The sequence below is a fragment of the Ictidomys tridecemlineatus genome, chromosome 11, assembly GCF_052094955.1.
Source record: "Ictidomys tridecemlineatus isolate mIctTri1 chromosome 11, mIctTri1.hap1, whole genome shotgun sequence".
Lineage (NCBI taxonomy): Eukaryota > Metazoa > Chordata > Mammalia > Rodentia > Sciuridae > Ictidomys > Ictidomys tridecemlineatus.
The window spans coordinates 33,119,597-33,138,629 of record NC_135487.1 but is presented as its reverse complement, the minus strand read 5'-3'; the positions used below and the strand labels follow the sequence as shown (position 1 = coordinate 33,138,629).

Here is a 19,033-nt window from a genome sequence, read left to right as displayed (position 1 = left end):
TTATCTTCTTCCCCCAAAACCCATCACATCATATACACACATCTGAATGTTTAATAAGTGATTGTTGAGTGAATGAATGTTAAGAATGGACTTTCCATTGTTGTGAAACTGAAGGGGCTGGATGCCAGTGCACCTGTAGTCCAAGCTTCTTGGGAGGCTAAGGCAGGAGGATCTCTTGAACCCAGGAGTTTGAGATCAGCCTGGACAAAATAATGAAACCCAGTGTCAAACAAAACAAAGCAACCCCTGCCCCCATCCCCCCTCTACCCCCCTCCACCCTCCCCAAAAAACCCCACCACTACCACCTGGATTGGGGATGTGGCTCATTTGGTAGAATGCTTGCCTTACATGCACAAGGCCCTGGGTTCAGTCTCCAGCACCACAAAACAAATAAACAAACAAACAAAAACCCAAATTGAAGGTAGTGGGGAGATAAGGCTGTTTTTTTTTTTTTTTTTTAATGTTTGGAACCTGCATATTTAAACATAATGCATGAGTTGTTTGTTCTTTCACTCTCTCTTTCTTCTTCTTTGTTTGTTTCTGGTACTAGGGATTGAACTCAGAGCCTCATGCATGCTAGTCAAGCATTCAACCCCTGAGCTACATCCCCATCTCATAAGGCTGAATTTTTATTATGATTGTGACATTGAAAGATATGGAGAAAACTCCAGACTCTGCATATAATAAACTGATAGCATTAAATAGTAAAAGTGTTACAACATGGGTATGTCTTCTGTGTTGACCGTCTGTTTTGTGGAAGAATGGTAATTTATCAGTTTCTTCAAATGTAAGAAGAAATGTATATGAATTCATATAAAGGATAGAGATTTAAAGATATCCGGGAAAGACAGTGGACTTTATTTAAGAAGTTGTCTCTAGGAATGAAAACATCTAATAGTACTGAAGTATGAATATAAAGCCGAAATTTTAAAATGAAAAGGCTAGAAATTTATTTACACCTACATGGAACAAGTTATTTCTCATTTCAACAATAGATATGAAAAATCAAGGCATTAACTGTCAGTATCCTGTCATGGTAAGGGTTATATGAATATATACATGTGTTAAATACAGAATTGTACACCAAAAAAGTCAGTGTTCGATATTAGAAATAGTAATTCAGTGCTATGGGTGTAACTCAGTGGTAGAAGTCCTGTCTCTCTTGTATGAGGCCCTAAATTCAATCCCAAGCACTGGGGGTGGGGGGAGACAGTTACAGATTTCTTTTATATGAATTTTCTGTCTTATAATTTGTTCATATACTCATTTCTTTACTGATATAGGCAGCATCTCTTTTTTAAAGAGAGAGTGAAAGAGGGAGAGAGAGAGAGAGAGAGAGAGAGAGAGAGAGAGAGAGAGAATTTTTTAATATTTATTATTTTTTAGTTTTCGGCGGACACAACATCTTTGTTGGTATGTGGTGCTGAGGATCGAACCCGGGCCACACGCATGCCAGGCAAGCGCGCTACCGCTTGAGCCACATCCCCAGCCCTGTCATACTTTTTTTTAATGTCAGTGAAACATTAGGGAAAGTTCATAAGCACAGTCTTTTTTTAGAGAGAGAGAGAGAGAGAATTTTAATATTTATTTTTTAGTTTTCAGCGGACACAACATCTGTGTTTGTATGTGGTGCTGAGGATTGAACCCAGGCCGGTCGCATGCCAGGCGAGCGCGCTACCGCTTGAGCCACATTCCCAGCCCCTCTGTCATACTTTTCACAGTGATATATAGCCACAGATTACTTTTGGTTTTCATTGTAACTCTTCTCTCTCTTAGAATGGGTAATGTAATTGCCCTAACTGGTGCTCATAAGTTTACCAAATGAATGAATTAACATTTATTTACTTGTTTTTAGTGGAAGTGTTTCAAAAATTCTTGGTATTTTCCTGTCTTATACAAATCCAGGTTGGACACCAAAGCTAAAGTGTCTAAGGACTATATTATGTTGCCATTTTTTGGACTACTTTTTGTTGCTACCTTTATGTGAGTGAGCAGTTATAAACTCAGTGGGTACTTGACTCTGAGCCTCCAGATCCTTTTTGAAAAGTTCTATGTACACCTGTTTCTTGGCCATTTTTTTTCTCTTTATAATGGAGTGGTAAGTGTGGTACTCAGAGCAGTATAGCATTGTTACCTGTTTAAAGAACAACTATTGAGAACTGGGGATATAGCTCAGTAGTAGAGTACTGGCTTGCCATGCATGAAGCCCTGGATTCGATCCTTGGCAGCACTTATGTGCACACACACGTGCGCACACACACGAACACAAGATTGTTGAAGCAAAAGATGACATGCTTTTCTCCCAAGTGGTTTTCTTGTCTTGAGAACAGTTGTTTGTATAATTATTATCATTTAGTACTTAGAGAAATGCAAATTAAAGCCCACAGAAATACCTACAAAACACACGCACACACACAGACACACACACACAATTGGTTAAGAAGAAGACTGACAGTACTAACAGGGATATGGATCAGTCAGAACTCATTACTGGTGGTAATACAAAATGGTGCAGCCACTTTGGAAAAAAAATTTCTTATAAAGTTAATCAAGCACTTAACTGTAAGGTTTAGGAGTCCTATTCCTATGTGTTTATGTGAGAGAAATGAAAACAGGTTCACATGAAGACTTGTACTTTATTTGTTGTTCATAATAGCCCTAGGATGCAAACAACCCAAATACCTATCAAATAGGTGAATAAGCTGGCTCTGTGGTGCACACCTGTAATCCTAATGGCTCAAGAGCCTGAGGCAAGAGGATCAAAAGTTCAAAGCCAGCCTCAGCAATTTAGTGAGGCCCTAAGCACTTAGGGAGACTGTCTCTAAATAAAAAATAAAAGGGCTGGATGGAGCTGGGGTTATGGCTCAGTGGTAGTGCACTTGTCTGGCATGTGTGAGGCACTGGGTTTGATCCTCAGCACCACATAAAAATAAATAAAATAAAGGTATCGTGTCCATCCACAATTAAAAAATATTTTTAATAAAGGACTGGAAATGTGGCTTAGTGGTTAAGCACCCCTGGGTTCAATCCTTGGTACCAAAAAAAAAAAAAAAGTTTATTCATACAATGGAATATTACTCAGCAATAAAAAGAACAAACAGATACCCCAGCAAAATGGATGACTCTTATGAGCATTATGCTAGATAAAAGAAGGCAGACACAAAGACTACATGTAATATAATTCCACGTATGCAAAATTTTCAAAAGCCCAGAGCTATTGGGACAGAAAATAGATTGGTGGTTGCTAGGGAATAGGGGAAATGGATTTGAGTAAACTTTTATGGGGAGGATAGAGATGTTCTATATCATGATGTGGAGGTTACATGATTGTATTCATTTGTTAAAACTTATCAGATTTTATGCTTAAATGAGTAAATTTTGTTGAATGTAAATTAAACCTCAAAATTGATTTAATGGGCTGGGTCTGTAGCTCAGTGGCAGAGCACTTGCTTAGCATGTGTGAGGCACTGGGTTCAATCCTTAGCATCACAAATAAACAAACAAACAAATAATAGAGTTTCCTCCACAACTTAAAAAATATATTTTAAAAAGTTTGATTTAAAAGAAAAGAATTGTGAGTCTTTTTGCCTTATATACCATGAGAATGAAGACCATTCTCAGCAATCAGACTGTTGAAATTCCAGAAATTGACAGTATCACTCTGAAGGAACACACAGTTATCTTTGAAGGCCTTAGAACTCTATAGAGAGACTTCAGTCACATCAGTGTGGAAGTCAGTCTCCTTGGGAAGAAAAAGGACAGGCTCTGGTTGATAAATGGTAGGGGAAGAAAAAGGAACTGGTTACTCTTCACACTGTCTGTAATCATGTATACAACATAATCAAGGGTTTTGTGCTGGGTTTCTGTTACAAGAAGTCCGTGTACATTCACTTTCCCATCAAGGTTGTATTCAGAAGAATGAGTCTCTCTGGTTCAAGTCCAAAATTTCTTGGGTGAAAAATACATTCAGGGTTTAGATGATACCAGATGTTATTTGTTCAATATTTCAAGTCCAGAAGCATGATTTAATCCTTGGAGGACACAACATTGAACTTGTTTCAAACATAGCTGCTTTTATTTAGTAAGGTAAAACAGTTAAAAAAACAAGGATATCAGGGTTGAGTTGACTCAGTAGTAGAGTGGTTACCCAGTATACTTGAGGCCTTGGATTTAATATCTAACACCCTACCTGCCAAGGCTATCAAAAAAATTTTGAATGGTATCTGTGTCTCTGAAAAAGGAACAATTCACTAACATGATGAATAAGATCTAAGAGTAGTCCAATTGCAGAAATAAGATCCTGGATTATGAAACTAATTTGTGATATTTTAATGATATAATAAAAGACCTCTATTGGTTTTGGGGGAAAAGTATGGGCTCCAATCTTGGTTTCACATTAAAAATCATCTGGGGAGATTTAGAAAAGGAACAGGACTCACCCCAGATCAATTAAGTCAGAATTTGTTGAAAATGAAGACCACATTTCAGAATTTTTAAAAAGCTCCAAGGTAGTTTGATATCTGGCCAAGGTTGAGAAATATTGCTCTTGAAAAGTGGCTACCTTGATTAGTGTTATCACTGTTTCTAAACTTGTTGACAATCAACATATTTTTTATATGAATCATATCAATTTCTATGTCTATTTCACCTGTCTTTAGGTTTATTAATGGATCTCAAGGAGGATTATTCTCTTACCACTTAAGAATGTTTCTCTATATTTTTGGAAAGTCTTATTTTAAAGTATATAAATTGTCATAGTTGCCATCATAAAAAAATCATTGCATTATCAAAATATAATGCCAAGCTATAATTTCCTTCATGTTTGTTTACTCATTCATTTATAAAATTTTATATTTTTACCAGGCATGGTGATACATGCCTATAATCCCAGCAACTCCAGAGTTTGAGGCAGGAGGTTGAGTTCAAAGCAAGTCTCAGCAAATTAGTAAGGCCCTAAGCAACTTTTTTTTCTTTTAACTTTTATTTATTTTTTTTAGTCATACATGACAGTAGAATGCACTTTGATATATAATACATACATGGAATGTACATACATCAATCATATTGTCTATTCTGCTGCCCTTCCTATCTTCCCTACTCCTCCCCTACTCGCCCATCCTTTCTCTTTATCCAATCTAATGTGACATACTTTTTTTCCTTTTTCTCGTTACAACATCGTATATGTATTCTGTATAACAATGAGGTTCTCCTTCCATCTTCTGTGCAACTCCCCTTCTCCCTCTTTATCCCTCCCACCTCTCTTCCCTATTTAGTGGTAGTCTTTTTTTCATGCTCTTCCTTCCTATCCCATTTTGAGTCACCCCCCTTATATCAGAGAAGACATTCAGCATTTGTTTTTTAGGGATTGGCTAACTTCACTTGGCATAATCTGCTCTAATGCCATCTATTTGCCTGCAAATGCCATGATTTTATTATTTTTTAGTGCTGAGTAATATTCCATTGTGTATAAATGCCACATTTTTTAATCCATTCATCTATTGAAGACATCTAGGTTGGTTCCACATTCTAGCTATTGTGAATTGTGCTGCTATAAACATTGATGTGGCTGTGTCCCTGTAGTATGCTCTTCTTAGGTCTTTTGGGTATAGTCCAAGAAGGGGAATAGTTGAGTCAAATGGTGGTTCCATTCCCAGCTTTCCAAGGAATTTCCATACTGCTTTCCAAATTGGCTGCACCAACCAATTTGCAGTCCCACCAGCAATGTATGAGTGTACCTTCCCCACCCCCATCCTCACCAGCACTTATTGTTGTTTGACTTCATAATGGCTGCCATTCTTATTGGAGTGAGATGGTATCTTAAGAGTAGTTTTAATTTGCATTTCTCTGATTGCTAAAGATGGTGATCATTTTTTCATGTATTTGTTGATATGTCCTCTTCTGAGAAGTTTCTGTTCAAGTCCTTGGCCCATTTGTTGATTGGGTTATTTGCTTTTTTGTTGTTTAACTTTTTGAGTTCTTTGTATACTCTAGAGATTAGAGCTCTATCTAATGTTTGAGGGGTAAAAATTTGTTCCCAGGATATAGGCTCCTTGTTCACCTCGCATATTATTTCTCTTGCTGAGAAAAAACTTTTTAGTTTGAATTTGTCCCATTTGTTGATTCTTGGTTTTAACTCTTGTGCTATAGGTGTCTTATTAAGAAATTTGAAGCCTGTCCCCACGTGATGAAGATTAGGACCAACTTTATCTTCTATTAGACGCAGAGTCTCTGGTCTGATTCCTAGCTCCTTGATCCATTTTGAGTTGACTTTTGTGCATGGTGAGAGAAAGGGATTCAGTTTCATTTTGTTGCATATGGATTTCCAGTTTTCCCAGCACCATTTGTTGAAGATGCTATCCTTTCTCCATTGCATGGTTTTAGCACCTTTGTCTAATATAAGGTAGTTGTAATTTTGTGGATTTGTCTCTGTGTCCTCTATTTTGTACCATTGGTCTACTAGCCTGTTTTGGTGCCAGTACCATGTTGTTTTTGTTACTATTGCTCTATAGTATAGTTTAAAATCTGGGGAATCGCGATACCACCCATTTTACTCTTCCTGCTTAGAATTACTTTAGCTATTCTGGGTCTCTTGTTTTTCCAGATGAATTTCACGATTGCTTTTTCTATTTCTGCAAGGAATGTCATTGGTATTTTGATGGAAATTGCATTGAATCTGTAAAGTGCTTTTGGTAGTATGGCCATCTTAATAATATTAATTCTACCAATCCATGAGCAATGTAAATCCTTCCATCTTCTAAAGTCTTCTTCTATTTCTTTCTTCAGGGTTCTGTAGTTTTCATTGTATAGCTCTTTCACCTCTTTTGTTAAGTTGATTCCCAGGTATTTTATTTTTTTGAGGATATTGTGAATGGAGTAGTTGTCCTCATTTCTATTTCAGAGAATTTGTCACTGATATACAGGAATGTTTTTGATTTTTTGGTATTTATTTTATATCCTGTCACTTTGCTGAATTCATTTACTAGTTCTAGAAGTTTCTTGGTTGAATTTTTTGGGTCTGCTAGGTATAGGATCATGTCATCGGCAAATAGTGCTAATTTAAGTTCTTCTTTTCCTATATTTATGCCTTTAATTTCGTCTGTCTAATTGCTCTGGCTACAAGACCCTGTCTTTAAACAAAAAATAAAAAAGGGCTGGGAATATGGCTCAGTGGATAAGCGCTTTGGGTTTAATTCCCAGTACCACAAAAAAGAATTATATTTTTAACATTCCTTACAAAATATAAATCAATTCCTATATTATAAGTAGTACATAGTTTATTATAGGATGCACATATAAAATAGCCTTTATTGCAATGTTCTGTAATAATAGATGTACTACCTATAAAAGCAAACAGTAGGAAGTGACTAACTGGGAAAATGGGTTCAACTGGATATATTATTTTATTTTAATATAAGTACAATTTTAAGAAATATTAAAATTATATCTAATATTGCAAAAAGACTGATAATACTATTTATTATTACAAGTTAGATTATTAACCTTTCATAAAATTGCTTCTATATGAATGTTCCTTATGCTCTATAATACTTTAATACATACTTGATTCAAATGGATAATACTGACAAGCAGGAAAATGTCAAAAATATCAGATTCAAATCCTTTTTTTCTCAGTACAAACTTTACAGATTTTTGGCTTTACAATAGCTTTGTTATCTTCAGCTAATCCTTTTATTCTTCTTTTAAAAAATTGTTGCTGCTTTTAAGTACCAACATATGATGGAGCTAATCAGTAAAATAGATTTTTGTCCATCCATCCATTATCATGTGGTCTGAAAGCACATGCATTATGTCTTTGAAAGTCTTGGTGATAATTAAATCTTTCCCTCTATTCATTCATGGTTTTATTGAATGGAAGCCTGTAGCTTAATAGATTCAGGAAGAGCCAGCCTGTTCTTATTTTGCCTTACTCTATAAATACTTGATAAACTGACATTACTAGTAAGCACCACCAACATTCATTGATGTTATTAGTAATAAAAAAATTCTTCCCCACATTATAAGAGTGAAAAACTCTTAATCTTGTTAATCATTTCTTTAACTTAATATTATATTATCGTATTCTGTACTACCACGTATGTTTGTAAATATGTATATGTGCCGCATGTGCGATTTAGTCTCCTTATTATGTTTTAGTTTCCTCAACTGTAAATGGATAGGATGATAGGACCTACTTCACAGACTGTTTTGAGGATTAAATTAGTCAATATGTAAAGCACATAGGATGAGGCCCACCACATATTAAGTGTTTTTAAGTATTCACTATTATTATAGCCTTTAGTAAGGTTGTCAAGAGTATTTGGTGTTTGTTAACTTCCCTTCTGTAACCTTCATCCCACCTCTGAAGCCTTTGCATTCTGACTTGTATTTGCACTCACAAAATTAAAAAATTTATCTCCTAAAGGTTGCTAGTGACCTCATGGTTGCTAATCACAGCATTCTCTTTCTAGTCCTCATTCTTCATGATCTCTATATAGAATTATCTGTTGTCTACTGCACCTTCCTCTTGAAATTCATTCCTAGATTATTGTTTTACTTCACCATTGTGGTTTTCTTCCTATCTTCTTTTTTTTTGTCCCATAAAAGTAGGATATACCTTCTTGCCTCAAGTCTTTTAATTTAGCAATCTAGTTTATTTCTACAACTTCAATTAGTATTTTATGAACATAAGATAGCATGGTATAATATAGCAGTTTAAATTGTTTAAAACAACTGTACTCATTTTTGAAAGAAATTTTTGATGAAATTCCAGTTTTTTCAGCAGATACAATCTGAGCTGGTTTGAGGATTGGGATGGAGCCTAGAACTCTGATACTTCCTCCCTTTGAAATTCTGAAACACTTCCTAATAATCTTAATGTTGAGATTTAAGAGTCAAGAGATATGCCTTAGTTTTCTCATATGTAGAACTGTCAATTTTTGTGAGACTCTAAATAAGCTGATATATATGAAAATACTTTATAAATGTCACTGTGTTTGATGACCAAGTCTGTATCTTTGCTTCTTCCTCTGGAGTTCAAGGTCAGCATGTATATTTGTCTGGAAAGATTTTTAAATAGATAGCCTACTAGCCACTCAAAATGAACATGTCTGATAAGGAGTTAATGTCTAGGATATATAAAGAACTCCAACTCAACAAAAAACAAACAATTCAATTAAAAAATTGGCAAAGGACTTAAATAAATATTTCTCCAAATAAGTTACACAGAGAATAAATGCAAGAAGAGATGCTCAACATCACTAATCATTAGGAAAATGGAAATCAAAATATCAGTAAGATTCTACTTGCTACTCGTTAGGATAACTATTAAAAATAAAATAATCCTCCCAAACAGAAAATAACAGACATTAGCAAGGAAGTATAGAAATTGGAACTCTTGGGGCTGGGATTGTGGCTCAGCGGTAGAGCGCTCTCCTAGCATGAGGTTCCATCCTCAGCAACACATAAAAATGAATGAATGGAATAAAGGTATTGTGTTCAACTAAAACTAAAAAAATAAATATTAAAAAAAGAAATTGGAACCCTTTGTGAGAATAAAATTAGGAAATGACATGGAAAATGACACTGTGGGGCCTCAGAAAATTAAACAGAAATGTAATTCAGCAGTTCTGCTTCTGGGAATATAAACTAGAAGAATTAAGGGAACTTGAACAGTTATTAAACACTCATGTTTACAGCAGCATTATTCACAATAGCCAAAAGATAGAAGCAGTTCAGATGTTTGTTGACACATGAATAAAGCAACAAAATGTATTATGTGCATAAAAGAAATATTATTCAGCCTTAAAGAAGAATGGAATACTGGTATAGGTGCTAAACATGGATGAAACTTGAAGAAATTATGCTAATTAAAATAAGCCAGGTACAAAAGGACAAATATCTGATTGCACTTAAATGAGATACCTAGAATAGGCAAATTTATAGAGATTCAAAGTAGGATGCAGGTTATCAGGGCTTTGGGTAAGGGAGGATGGAGAGTTATGGTTTAATTGGGTTCAAAGTATTATTAGTATGGGATGATTGAAAATTTTGGAGACTGTGATGATGGTTGTACAACCAGGCGAATGCCACTGAACCGTACACTTAAAAATGGTAAATCATGTATATTTTACTACAATAAAAAGTTAAGGCCACATATTTGAATCTATTTATATGAAATATCTAGAAGAGTCAAATAGAAGGTAGATTATTGGTTTTTCAGAGATGGGGATAGGAGAAGTAATTGTGAATAGGTATGGTGCTTCCTTCTGGGGTGATGATAATGTTCTAAATTCTCATACATTTATGAATATACTAAGTACCACTGAATTGTAAGTTTTTATTTTTTCCCTTTGCAGTGCTGGGGATTGAATCCAGGGCCTTGCACATGCCAGACAAGCACTCTACCACAGAGCCACATCCCCAATCAGAATTTTATGCTCTAAAAGAGTGAATTTGGGGCTGGGGATGTGGCTCAAGTGGTAGCGCGCTCGCCTAGCATGTGTTCGGCCCGGGTTCGATCCTCAGCACCACATACAAACAAAGATGTTGTGTCTGCCGAAAACTAAAAAATAAATATTAAAATATTCTCTCTCTCTCTTAAAAAAAGAGTGAATCTGATGATTTATGAATTGTATTGCAACATGGTATTATTAGAAAAGCAAATATTTCAAAAAAGAAAGAAAAACCTACAAAGTTGTTTTGTAGGGAATGAGGTCTAAATTCCTAAGCATTATGTTTGGAGATGTAGGCTCAAATCCTGGTTCTGCCACTTTCTAGCTCTGTAACCTTGGATGAGCTACTTAACTTTGCAGCCTTGGTTTCTTGCTCTGTAAAATTGGGACACAAATGTCAATATGATAGCCAGGTGTGATGCATACCTATAATCTCAGCAGTTGGGGAGGCTGAGGCAGGAGGATTGCAAATTCAAAGCCAGTCTCAGTGACTTAGAGAGACCCTGCTCAAAATAAAAAATACATAGGACTGGAGGTGTAGCTTAGTGGTATAGCAGCATTCCTAGGTTCAGCCCCCAGTACCACCAGGGGGGAAAATGTTGATATGATAATTATATGAGAGAATGTATGTGAAAGTTGTTCAGAATTTCTTACATGTTGTTAAAGGTACTGTGAATATTAATTCTCTTTTCCCCTTCTCTGTATTTAAAAATTCTTGCTATTCTTAAAACTTCCATTTTCATATCTAGTTAGTTGAAATTAAAATTGCCTTTCAATTTTGTTATTTGACAATTGTTTATTGAGTACCAGTGCACCAGACTCTGATCTACCCATTGAAGACATAGTAGTGAATAAAACAAAGTTTTTGCTTTTATGGAGCATATATTTTAGTGAGGCAACAGATAGAAGTACTTGCTTCGTCTTCTGCTTGTGTTATAATTGTTTGTTACAATTATTATACTCCTTGCCAGTCTCCAGTCTCTCCTGCCAAGGATTGTATCCTTTAATTTTTTAAAAATATTTTTTTTAGTTGTTATTGGACCTTTTTATTTTTAAATTTATTTATATGTGGTGCTGAGAATCAAACCCAGTGCCTTACTTGTACCAGATAAGCGCTCTACCACTGAGCTACAACCCCAGCCCTGTATCTTATAATTTATTCAGTGCTCTATCTAGTAGGTTTCTTAATGAACTTTATTTATTTATTTTTTCCTTTTTGGCTTCTGGGGCCTCATGCATGCTAGGCAAGTGTTTGACCATTGAGGTTCACTCTTTTTTTTTTTTTTTAAGAGAGAGAGAGAGGAGAGAGAGAGAGAGAGAGAGAGAGAGAGAGAGAGAGAGAGAGAGAGAGAGAGAGAGAGAATTTTTAATATTTATTTTTTAGTTCTAGGCGGACACAACATCTTTGTTGGTATGTGGTGCTGAGGATCGAACCCGGGCTGCACGCATGCCAGGCGAGCGCGCCACTTTGAGCCACATCCCCAGCCCTGAGGTTCACTCTTGTAATAGACTTTAAATAGATCTTATTTAAATGAATTGAGAACATTATTCTGTTCATTTGTATAATTTTCATAATAGTGATCCCAGCCCTGACTGCTTTACAGAGTCACTTGAGGAGCTTTGGTGCCAGATCCTGGGGCTCCCTTGGAAATTCTAGTTACCAAGATTAGAGTTTGGGTTCAAGAACCTGTATTTTTGACAGAGTCTCAATGTTTGTTTTCTCAAATTAAAAATTTTTTTCAGTATTGGAGATTGAATTTAGTGCTTCACACATACTAGGCAAGCACTCTTCTACTGAGCTGCATCCCTAGCCCATGTTTAAATGCTTGGAAACCACTATTCCATAGCACTTAGCACAGTGACTTAATTATAATGAACTTAGAAAATGTGGTTGAATTGAGTTTGTTGATTTATGCTCTAGATTGTTCCAAACCAGATTTGGAATTTATGAGTTAAATTGAATTAAAATGAATAGACTGGATTCAAGAAAGAGTTAATTTGAAAAAGTTACTGAGCTTAGAATTATAATTTGCTTATATTATTTGTGAAAATAACTCGTTGTTATTATAGCTATCCTTTGTTGTTTTTATATGCTAGCTCTTGTCCAGCATGCTGGCACATGCCTGTAATCCCATTGACACAGGGGCTGAGGCAGGAAGATTGCAAGTTTGGGGCCAGCCTGGGCAACTTAGTAAGACCCTGTCTAAATCCTTTTAAAAAAGGACTGGAGATATAGCTCAGTGGTAGAATGCCCCTGGGCTCAATCCCTAGTGGGTGGGGGGGCACGGGGGAAGCTAGTTCTTAACACAAAATTCATCCAAAACAATTTTATACATTTTTTTGGGGGGAGGTACCAGGATTGAATTCAGGGCCACTTGACCACTGAGCCACATCCCCCAGCCTATTTTATATTTTGAGATAGAGTCTCACTGAGTTGCTTAGTGCCTTGCTTTTTGCTGAGGCTGGCTTTAAACTTGCAATCCTCCTGACTCAGCATCCTGAGCTGCTGGGATTACAGGTGTATGCCACAGTGCCCTGCTAATTTTAATTGCTGCATTTATTTTTTGAAAAAACATTGAAAAATCTGAAAGGATTTACATCAAATTAATAAATAATCTTTGAAGAAAAGTGGGAATGGGTAGTGGCCAAGAGGGAATTTAGTTTCATCATTGTTGTTCGAATAATTTTTATGGTGTGAATCTAGTCATGCATTTCATATGTAATAAAGTAATAAAAATAAATTAAAGACAATATGGTTTATTTAGCCAAAATTTTTGTTAGGCATCTTTTGACTTTCAATTTATGGGCTAGAATGATGTCATCTTATCTTTATTAACTGGATTGGGTCAGGGGTTCTTTAACCTCATATCTATAAATGGCTCTTGGATCCATGAAACCCTGAAATTATTTTCAGATTTTACAAAATGCATGTGGACATTTTTCATAGAAGATAGTACATACTTTAATTTGATATTCAAGGGGGTCTATGTCCCAAATAAATTCAGAAAGCAGTAATTTATGTAGGAGAATAAGAATTCAGTGTATTTGAAAACTCTGCAATTAATTCCTGTTTCCTTTGAGACTTGATGTATATAAAGTAGATGAAAGTGATCCATAAATCTTTTTATCCTACCTATTTTCAGGTTATGAACAGAAGAGTTTTAGGTTTTGTTAAGATTAACATAGCTCTACTCTTCATTACTTTTAATGGTTAAATATTTTAATTTTGGAATCTCTAATGCATTTATCTCTTCTGTTATTTAATCCAAATGCTGCTGTGTAAGTTGCTTTTTAAAAATTGTTTGAACAAAATGATGGCCTAACATTATTATGCCATAGACACCTGAGCTTTCACAATTTTCATTAGCTTAAGTAAAGTACTACCCTATGAAACTACTGAACAGAGTAGGTCCTACCTCCTTCTTTTTAGAGTATGTTTTTAGTTATAGATGGACATAATACTTTTATTTATTTTCATGTGGTGCTGAGGATCAAACCCAGTGCCTCACATGTGCTAGGCAAGCACTTTACCACTGAGCTACAACCGAAGATCCCCCTACCTATTTCTTTATTGAATCTTCCTTTGGAATCTGTTTTTTTTCCCCCTTGGGTTGCATTCCCTGGGAAATAGACTCTGAGATGGAAATTTGCTTGCAGAAGATATATTAAGGAAAATTGTGGATTGTAACCGACATGATTCTGCAATCTGCATTTGGGGTAAAAATTGGGAGTTCATAACCCACTTCAACCTAATGTATGAAATATGATATGTCAAGAGCTTTGTAATGTTGTGAACAACCAATAAAAAAAATTTTTAAAAAAGATATATTAAGGAGTGCTTTTAGGGCCAAGAACACTTACAAGGGAGTAAAGGAAGCAAGATTAGAAGGTCAGAAAGATTGAATTGATATAGTTGTAAGAGACTTTGGCAAGTTCTAGGTAGAGCTCTGGGAGTTGGGATGGCACTTCCAAATTGTCTGGAATGAATATGGGTTGACCTGAGGGGGAGCAGGCATACTTTGTATGTGACACTTTTTTTTCTGGGTAGAGATGGAGATGAACTTCACAATTCCTCTTCTAGGAACTTGTAGCTAAACAGCAAGTTTCCTGTAGCTGTTTAGCTACAGGAAATGCTTTTATCAGACAGATTCCAGCTTTCAGCTGGTTCAGACATCAGCTGTGATATCTGTCTCATCAGAGGTTACACTCTTCTAAAGTCAACTTGCAGATGGATGAGCAAGGTGGGAGTATAAAAGTCTAACTTTATACAGCTCTTTCAGCCTAACAGGTACTTCTTTGACCAAGGCAATACTTGTATAAGGGAGTCATACCTGTTGGCTGAGCTTTTGTCAGGACTGTGTTGCAGTTTGACTTCTTTCTCTTTTCAGTCCTGCTTTGGCTGCCTTTGCTTCCCAGGTGTTGCTCCCTAATAGGTATCTTGCATCCTGAACTCTATCATGTTTGCTTTCAGAGAACTCAATCTGTTTGAGGGTAGCTTGTGTCAAGGAAATAGCTGTGAACTTCCAGCAGCCAACTCTCCAGGTAGTTATGATTGCCTTGATCTTGAGGGAAGGATCTGGTCAATGTATTTCCTGTGACTTGTGGATTCATTTCATATAATAAATCCACCCTGTATGGGAACAACTCCTCCAGGATTCTGTTTAGTCTCTTTTTCTGGGAAAACTTAAGGAATAGGATTAGGGGCCAAATTGCAACCTCTGCTACTGCTGCTAGTCTCCATAACATAATATTGTCTGCTTCTTCTAGATTCTATTCTAAATTTTTGGCCAGAATCTTCACTGTTCTTGTGGTTTACCTAAGTGGTAAAAAGAGGGTGACTGTCTTCTCAAAGGAGTTCCATCCTTATTACCATATCCTTTCTCAGGCCTTGGCCACTGTATCTGTTTATTTACTGTCAACATTAGGTAGGACCAAGACATGCCTCAGTGATAACCTAGATGCTAAATGTGACTACTCCCTCATGTTACTCTTCTTTGTGTTGGTGGATTCTTTGTTTCATGGCCACTATCTGTTGTTAAGGTAGTATATTATGTGACATTAAAATCAGGCCTATTGGGGCTGGGGTACGTAGCTCAGTGGTAGGGCACTTGCCTAGCACATGTGAGGCATTGAGTTTGATCCTAAGCATCACATAAAAATTAATAAATAAAATAAAGGCATTGTGTCTATCTACAAATAAAAACATTTTTAAAAAGTCAGGTCTATAGTATATTATGTGACATTAAAATCAGACCTGTTGGGGCTGGGGTCGTAGCCCAGTGGTAGGGCATTTGCCTAGCACATGTGAGGCATTGGATTTGATCCTAAGCCATCACATAAAAATTAATAAATAAAATAAGGTTTTGTGTCTATCTACAACTAAAAACATTTTAAAAAGTCAGGTCTAGGGCTGGGGATGTGGCTCAAGCAGTAATGTGCTTGCCTGGCATGCGCAGGGCGCTGGGTTCGATCCTCAGCACCACATAAAATAAAGATGTTGTGTCCACCAAAAACTGAAAAATAAATATTAAAAAATTCTCTTTCTCTTTTTAAAAAATAAGTCAGGTATATCATTGTAGATTTTGACATCAACTATAACATTGTTTAATATGCTGTATTAATGTTTTTGATAACATTATTGGAGTATTAGTTGCAGAATTTTGTAGATTTTGTAGACAGCACAACCTCATATGTTGTCTCTTGCAAATACTAATATAACATCAGAATAATCAACCACAAAAGAAGTCACTCAACCAAAATCTTATATTTTTATATTTTATTTTAATGTAGTTTCATTTAGAACTTTATTAGTGAGTGGTTTTTCACTTTGAGATTAGAAATGATCATTGAGATGTTGGATTTTTTTTTTTTGTACCAGGGATCAAATCTAGGGGTGCTTAACCATTGAGGCACATGCCCAGCCTTTTTTTTTTTTTTTTTGCATTTAATTTAGAGACAGGGTCTCACTGAATTGCTTAGGGCCTCATTATTTTGGTGAGGCTGGTTTTGAACTTTCGATCCTCCTGCCTCTGCCTCCCAAACTGCTGGGATTACAGGTGTCTGCCTTCACTCCTAGATGAGATGTTGGATTTTTATTTGTTATATTATATGGCTATATGATAAATATGTCATCTATCAGACCATAGACTTAAATTAGTATTATTGAGGGATTTTATAAGGAAGCTATCTTCTTCTTGCTTTGAATTTGAGGCTGATTGATGAGATCTTGAGGAACTCTTAAAGTAGTTCCCCATCAGTACCTTTAATGAGATATACTTAATGTGCCATACAACTCACTCATTTAAAGTGTATAATTTGGTAGTTTTTAGTATATCCACAGCTATGGGACACTATCATCAAAGTCAATTTTAGAATATTTTTCATTACCTTGAAAGAAACCCTATGTCCTTTGGTTATTACTTTCTAATCTTGTCCCTGCTAGTCCTAAGCAATAACTAATCTACTTTCTGTCTTTATGGGTTTGCCTATTCTAGACATTTCATAAGAATTGAATCATATACTGGGTGAGGTGGTGTACACCTGAAAACCAAGTGACTTGGGAGAATAAGGCAGGAGAATCACAAGTTCAAGGCCAATCTCAGCAACTTAGTGAGACCCTGTCTCATAATAAACATAAAAAGGTCTTGTGTTGTAGCCCAGTGGTATGTGTCCCTGGGTTCAATCCTCAATACCAGTAAATAAATAAAGAAGTAAATAACTTGAATCATAGTATGTAGTCTTTTGTGACTAGCATCTTTTAACTTTAGTATCTTGTTTTCAAGGTTCATCTGTGTTGTAGTCTGTATCAGTACTTCACTCCTTTTTATTGGTGAATAACGATCTATTACATGGATATAATACATTTTGTTTATCCATTCATTAGTTGTTGAATGTTTGGGGGGTTGTTTTCCTTTTAATTATTATGAATAAGAGTGCTGTAAGCATTCATCTACAAGCTTTTGTGTGGATATGTGTTTTCACTGCTGTTGGGAAATGATTGTAGTATGAGTAGAATTATTGGGTCATACCGTAACTATGCTTAACATTTTGAAAAACTGCCAAACCATTTCTATAAGTGGCCACACCATTTTATAATCACACCAGCAATATATATGAGTGTTCCAGTTTTCTTCACAACTTGGTAACACTTTGATTATTGCTATCCTGTGTACATGGGGGAGTGTAGCTCATTGCGATTGGTTTTGACTTCCATTTCCTTGATGAATAATGATTTTTTTTACATCTATTCATGCACTTTTCTTTTGGTCATTTGTGTATCTTCTTCAGAGAGATATCTATTCAGATAATTTGCCCCTTTTTGAATTGTCTTTTTACTGTTGAATTATAAGAGTTCTTTATTTATTTTAGATATGAGTCCCCTATTGAATACATGATTTGCAAATAAATTATCATTTTATCTTTCTTGATAGTGTATTCTAAGGCACGAATGTTTTAATTTTTGGGGGGGATATCAGGGATTGAATTCAGGGGTACTTCACCACTGAGCCAACATCCCCAGCCCTATTTTGTTTTTTATTTAGAGACAGGGTCTCACTGAGTTGCTTAGCGCCTTGTGTTTGCTGAGGTTGGCTTTGAACTCATTATCCTCCTACTTCAGCCTCCTGAGCCTCTGGGATTACAGCATGCGCCTCCGTGCCTGGCCAAATGTTTTAATTTTTTATAAAGTACAATTAATCTATTTTTCTTTTGTTGCCTGGTTTCAGCTAGAGGCTGTTGGGGAGGGTCTCTTTCCATACTTTTTTTTGGCTTCTAAAAGAACCTGCATTTCTTGGCTCATGGCCCTTTCCCCCTTTTTTGCATTGTATCACTTGAACCTCTGCTTCCATTGCCACATTTCCTTTCTCTGACTTTTTGTCTCCTGGCTTCCTCATATAAGTACCCTATGATTACATTGGGGCCACTCAGAAAATCTAGGATAATTTCCATGTTTTAAGAACTTTAATCACACAGGTAAAATCTCTTTTGTCAGGTTTTGGGCATTAGGACATGCTATTGTAAATGAAATGGTTACTTTAATTTCATTTTTAGATTATTTATTGCTAGTATATATAAAGTTTTTTTTGAATATTGATCTTATACCTGTAACCTTTCTGATCTTATTTCTCATAAAGCAACTTTTCCTCTTCCTTTCTAATCTGGAACCCTTCATCCTTATCAGGTGATAAAACTGTTTTTTTGTACCATAGAGTACACTGGACTAAGGAATAGTTTTTCTTGCATTGAATTGGGAAATGCTTTTTTTATTTTTTATTTTTAGGTGGACACAATATCTTTATTTTATTTTTACGTAGTGCTGAGAATTGAACCCAGTGCCTCATGCATGCTAGGTGAGTGAGCTACCACTTGAGCCACATCTCCAGCCCTGGGAAATGCTTTTTTAATATGCTATTATGTCATTAGGGAATGCAGTTCTAGGGAAGCAAGAGTCAGAGAAAATGAAGTGACACAGGGAAGGGGGGAGAAGTGATATAAAGATGTATTATAGAGTTGATTATCCTTTGGTATCAAGTAACACCTGTCTGCTCAGTCTCCCTGAAGGGCAGTGAGAATATTCTCAGGCT

The 19,033-nt window shown here is 35.9% G+C and overlaps 1 protein-coding gene and 1 pseudogene across 3 annotated transcripts in view; both read left to right on the top strand.

Moving 5' to 3' along the window:
* Zswim5 (zinc finger SWIM-type containing 5) overlaps positions 1-19,033 on the top strand; it is a 179,384-nt gene that overhangs the window by 4,408 nt on the left and 155,943 nt on the right. The window lies entirely within an intron of this gene.
* On the top strand, positions 1,406-5,856 carry LOC144368029 (large ribosomal subunit protein uL6 pseudogene; annotated as a pseudogene).